This window comes from Halichoerus grypus, chromosome 3 (assembly GCF_964656455.1).
Source record: "Halichoerus grypus chromosome 3, mHalGry1.hap1.1, whole genome shotgun sequence".
NCBI lineage: Eukaryota > Metazoa > Chordata > Mammalia > Carnivora > Phocidae > Halichoerus > Halichoerus grypus.
Genome location: NC_135714.1, coordinates 135,804,104 through 135,809,954, shown reverse-complemented (window position 1 = coordinate 135,809,954; position 5,851 = coordinate 135,804,104). Strand labels below are relative to the sequence as shown.

General features: G+C 41.4%; 1 pseudogene; it reads right to left on the bottom strand.

The window, feature by feature from the left end:
* Positions 1 to 4,603: 4,603 nt before the first annotated feature.
* LOC118521294 (2-iminobutanoate/2-iminopropanoate deaminase pseudogene) lies at positions 4,604 to 5,025 on the bottom strand (annotated as a pseudogene).
* Positions 5,026 to 5,851: the final 826 nt, after the last annotated feature.

The window sequence follows — 5,851 nt, the reverse complement described above, 5'->3', positions numbered from 1 at the left end:
GTGCTGCCTTCAGGTGTGGCTCATTCTCTGTGTGTGTGTGTGTGTGAAGATTTTATTTATTTGAGAGAGAGAGAGAGAAAGAGCACACTAGCAGGGGGAGGGGCAAAGGGAGAGGGAGAAGCAGGGAGCCTACTGGGGAGCTGAATCCCAGGACCCTGAGATCATGGCCTGAGCTGAAGGCACTTAACTAATTGGGCCACCCAGGCACCTTCTTTACAGGTCCTCTCTGTCAACTCAGCTGAAGGTTTTCTTGAGGGCTTGAAAGGGGATTTACTTTTTCTAGAAAAACTTTTAAACTTTGATATGCTGAAAACAGTTGTTCTGGGTGCCTGAGTGGCTCAGTCGTTAAGCGCCTGCCTTCGGCTCAGGTCATGATCCCAGGGTCCTGGGATCGAGCCCTGCATCAGGCTCCCTGCTCGGCAGGAAGCCTGCTTCTCCCTCTCCCACTCCCCCTGCTTGTGTTCCCTCTCTCGCTGTGTCTCTCTCTGTCAAATAAATAAAAATCTTAAAGAAAAAAAACAAAACAGTTGTTCTTTTTTGGTTTCTTGATGAGGCACAGAGGATAGCTAAGATGCTACTTAATGCCTCTCTATATAATTTCATGCAGATAAGTAAAAAAACAAACAAAACCAAAAAAAACAACACGCAACACGCAACACGCAACCCTAATCAAGGAGCACTAAATAGGAGGAGAAAGCTCAAGGGAGATAGGCTATTAAGAGAAAGAGGACAAGGGTTATTGGAAAATATAATAGGATAATAATAAACTAAAGTTGTTTTGTACCAAGAAGCTAATCATCCCGTTGAGTCAGCCTCTCATCTTTTCCTTTAACTATGTTTTTTTTTTTCAGTTAACCATTTTACATCAACCAAATGTGAGTTTCAAGTAACCAGAGGACATAGGATTCTCTGTTTTCCTGTTTTAAGTTTTACACCTTCACACAAAATACTCTGTTTATATCTTAAGAGTCTGCTTGTACCTTAAACTGAGTTATAAAATGGAAACAAAAGGCGCTAATAGTTTCTCTTCCTCATAATGCAGTCTATTTAACCTGCAGCCAACTCTTCATTGCTTCTGGAATTCATTCAAATTTTGAATTTTTTTTTCTACCCTTGACCAGAGTATTCAACAGCTCACTTCTTCAGATCTACGGTTATTTTATTTTTTACAGTAAGTCCTAATATTTTTGTGCTAGCCCTTGTCAGGCAGTTACCTTGGAAGTCATAAATTTAATATTTTCCAGATCTTTAAAGTAAAGTAATACAGAATTTGTGAATCTCACTACCTTTCAACCAAGACATACCTTGCTGGTGGCACTTAAAAAGTTCCTGGAACACTGCTCTCCCTCTGCTAGAATGAGAGCTCCGTGAAGGCAGAGGTTTTGATTTGCTCCCTGCTGTCCGCAGTGCCCTCACAGTGCATGGCACACGGTGGAGCTCGACCAAGATTTCTTTTGTTGTTTGCTACACATGCTATCACACACATAGTCAGCCTTGAACACAAAAGTCCACAACTTACTGAAGGGAGTCGGGCAAGTTTTATGGAAGAAGAAACGTTGAAGGATCAGTGGTTCGTAATCGGTTGATTTGCATGATTCAGTGGAGTGTTCTTTATGTAGGTGCCTGAATTGTAAGTGTGTTTGCATTGTTTACTGTGGCAGGCTGACAAATTCCTCCCCCCACCAGATGTCCACGTCCTAACCCCTGGAACTTGTGAATGTTACCTTCTATGGCAAAAGGACTTTGCGGATGCGATAAATGGAAGATCTCAAGGTGAGATCATCCTGAATTATCAGGTGCACCTGATGTCATCACCAGGGTCCTCATAGGAGGGAGGCAGGAGATCAGTGTTGAATGGCTATGGAAGCATGTAGCTGGAGTGAAGCAGCTAGAAGCCAAGCCACGTGGCGGCCTCTGCAAGCTGGAAAGGCTTGGAACAGGATTCTCTCCTCGGACATCCAAGGAATGCCAGCCCTGCCAATATCTGGATTTTAATCCTCTGTAATTTTTTTTCAGACTGCTAAATTCCAGATCTATCAGAAAATAAATTTGTGTTTTTGTGTTGTTTTAAGCCACTAAATTTGTGGTAATTTGTTACAGCAGAGGTAAGAAAACTACCACAGTGACAGTGCTTTTTTTCCTTGTGATCAAGTGGTTTATTTTGGGGGTGATCTTTGTAACTTTTTGTAACTTTGTAACTTGTTTGGTTGTCCTTAAGTTTGCCAGTGAAATAAAATTTTATAAAGCCAACAATCAATTGCTGATTTTCCTACCAGCACCTTTGTTTCTTATTCTGAAATTCTTCAAAGTTTAATGAAGGCAATTTCAGTATAAATTGATTATAGTTTACTTTTTAAAGTTAGAACACACGGGGTGATCTCTTAATTGAGGAACACATATCTTCACTAATTGTTTCCATAATGACATTCCCTTTATTATCTCCCTTATGCCTCACAAAAAACCCTTTAAAAGTATATATTAACCTTTTCATTTTTCAGTTGAGGAAACAAGTTAAGGGAAATCAACTTTTCTTGCTTAGCGTGAAATTGGGTGAAATTAGTAACTTATAAGAAGACATTTGAGTTCAAGTCTATCAGCCTCTGAAGGACGCATTCTTATGCATTATTTTATTCTGAACCCACTAGTAAAATAGAACTTAAATCCAGTAAGGTGAACTTTTAATATACAGTTGACCTTTGAACAACATGGGGGTTAGTGATACCAACTCCGTCCACTATAACTTTTGACTCCCCCAAAACTTTACTAACTTATAGCCTACTGTTGACAGGAAGCCTTACCGATAGCATAAACAGTTGATTAACACATATTTTGTATGTTGTATGTATTATATACTGTATTAGTACAAAAAAGTAAGCTAGAGAAAAGAAAAAAAACTCATAAGGAAGGGAAAATACATATACAGTATTGTATTGTATTTATTAAAAAAAAAATCCATATGTAAGTGGATCCAGGCAGTTCAAACCTGTGTTGTTCAAGGGTCAACTGGATTGCCTTTTGTTTGAGAAATAGAAGAAAATGCCAGTAGCTGGAATCTGAATTCTCTTTCATAGGAGAGGGCGGCTGTCCTACAAACAGGGCCCCTGATACACGTGTGTGTTGGCATGAGGTTTAGACCATAAGGACCGGACTGAGCGAGGTGCAGGGCTGTCAGTAGGGTGTAGTAAGAGCCAGCAATTCATGGGGGTAGCCACGTCAGATTAAAGACTTGATAAAGAACAAGAGAGTTAAGCCATGAAGATGAATATTTTCACTCATCAGATTGACAAATAAGTAAATCCCTTGATGGCAACTCAACTCTGACAAAAAAATGGACAGTGTAAGTTGACAAACTTTTTAGGGGCCAAATAGGTAGTGGTATATCAAAATGTAAAAGGTGCGTACTTTGATCTAACAATTTTTACTGCCTGGATTTGGATTCCTTCGGGTCTTGTGGATCAAAGGAGCAGATAGTCTAAGGCTAATTTTTCCCCGAGACGGAGGCAAATCCCCTCTGATGCCCCATGCATTAGGAAGGGTTGCACTCTGGCTGGTGGGAGCAGACGCTGCTCCAGGTCCTGAGAGTGCAGCAAGTGCTGTTCCCTCTAATCCTTCCGGGTGGTTCTTTCCCTGGCCTCACACTGTTTCCCACATGCAGGTGCTGGTCAGTACTTGGCTGAGTACTTGCAGAGGACCATCCGCACATTCCCAGATTTCTCTCTCCAGGTAGCTTTAACTTTCTATGTTGCCAGTTCTAGCCTCCTTTGTCTCCCCAGAGTCTCGTTTGCATGTCCCTAACTCAGGGACGCCTTGCCCTCAGTCTGGGCCTTCCTGCATCAGGGTCTGGAAACTCTTGAAGCAGTAAACTGGGATAGTCCCAGTGTCATTTACTATCTCGTAGGGATCACTGTCCTTCCCTGTCTGAGGTTCAGTGTCTTTAAAACCATTGTTCCAAATATTTCATTTGGTGTTCTTTGTTGCTCTAGGCAGGAGGATAAATCTGATCTGTTATTCCATCTTGGCCAGAAGCCGAAGACTATTGCTTTCATTCATCCATCCATCCACCCATCCATCCATCCATCCATCCATTCATTCATTCATTTATTTAAATCTGCATGTCTATTTTATTTCCATTAGAAAAATATGACCTATTAAAATTTTGGTCCACTTTCTTCTCCTTTACCTCTACCATTCAAACTTCAACACTTTAATTTTCCTCAAGTAAAAGCAGAATTATATAGCTGATGTGAGAGCTAAATATTTCGCCTCATTAAATTAATTAGGTGTGCTCTTATTTACCAGAAACAGTGACTCATTTCTCCTACATGTTATTTCCCTTTACTTTTATTTATTTGAGTAAGTACGTAACGAGTGTCTCCTTTCCCACATCGGGTAACATGAGCGTGTGTCAGCGTGATTTGTAACACTGGTGCATGGATTTGTCATCTGATCGTCAATTCATGCTCAAGTCCCCTTATTATATGGTATTTCCATAATAACTTCCAATGTTTTAGTCAGTCGTACACTTTCCAACATCGATTTTAAAAATTAAGTTGTTAATTTAAAAACATTATTAGAACTCCAGGCTAAATACTGCCGAACCCACTTAGAGCGATGCCATCGTGAAAGGTCCTTGGTCAGCCACTGCTTCAGTCCCCACGTGGCCTCCTTTGGGCAAAGCAGCAAGCTGGTGAGCAGCTCTTACAGAAAAACGACTCTTGAAGGGCTGTTTGTCCATTTCATCGGCAGTCTTGGAGTCATTCACGCCAGCCAGCAAAACAGTTGTTTTTACCGCATTGGTGAAGTCACAGCCTGCAGCTGACGGAATTTCACCCATGTTTTTAAGAGCTTGTTGGCTTCTTCTGCTGCCCCCCCCCCCCCCCCCCCCCCCGGCACCAGCTATCCACAGGAGGGGTCCACGCCTCGCTGTGCTGAAATGTAAATGGTCCTGTCGACTCACCCGGCTTGACTGCAGGAACCAATGGTCCCCGGGGCTTTCGCAGTGCTGATCACCTTTCTGATCAAAGATCAAAGATAGCCCTTCTATCTTGCCGCCTGCCCCTCCAAGAGAATAATCCCTTACACTGCCTCCGCTAGCACCTCTCTGGACTAACTGGACAGACTATTGCTTGTAAAAGAAGGATACAGATATAGAGGATAATTATTAACCAGAGTTTATTGGAAATAATTATTCATTGACAAAAACTGTTGTTTTGCAGCCACTTACTCTTTCAAGTTTGCCTGAGTGGCTTTTTCCTGGGGCAGAAGTTTCTCCTATTTGTGAAAGGGACATATTTTGGGGTATCAGGATATAGGTGGGGGAGGATGATATCTGCAGTTGAGATTCCTCCTTGGTGTGTGTGCTTTATCTTCCAAAGGAGCAGTTCTGGCTAAGAGTCAAGGTGCTGACAGCCTGGGAAGGGCACTGATGAGGTCTGGTTCTGTAATTCTCAGGGCATTGGGCATTTTGTCTCATTTCAGCATAACAACTGCTACCTAAGACCCTTTCAACAAATCCTAATTCCTTAAAGCATACACCTGATTCTTTTCCTAAGCAGTTTGACATAATCCCTTCTCCATACAAATAGACCTGCTCACTAACTCTTAATACTTTTTTAAGTCATATATCTTTTTCAGTCTCAGAACAAGTCAAATTCCTGCACAAATCAAACACCTAATATTTTATACTTCATTCTCATGTCTCTATGTTGCCAATTTTCTGGTAAGATTCATTTAAATTTCAGCTGGAATTAATGTCAGACACAAGAAATATGCACGTCCAGTTGGAGTTTAAAGGTAATTTCTGATCATTTTTCTCTTTGAAAACTCGCTCCTTCTATTTCTCCTTCTGAAG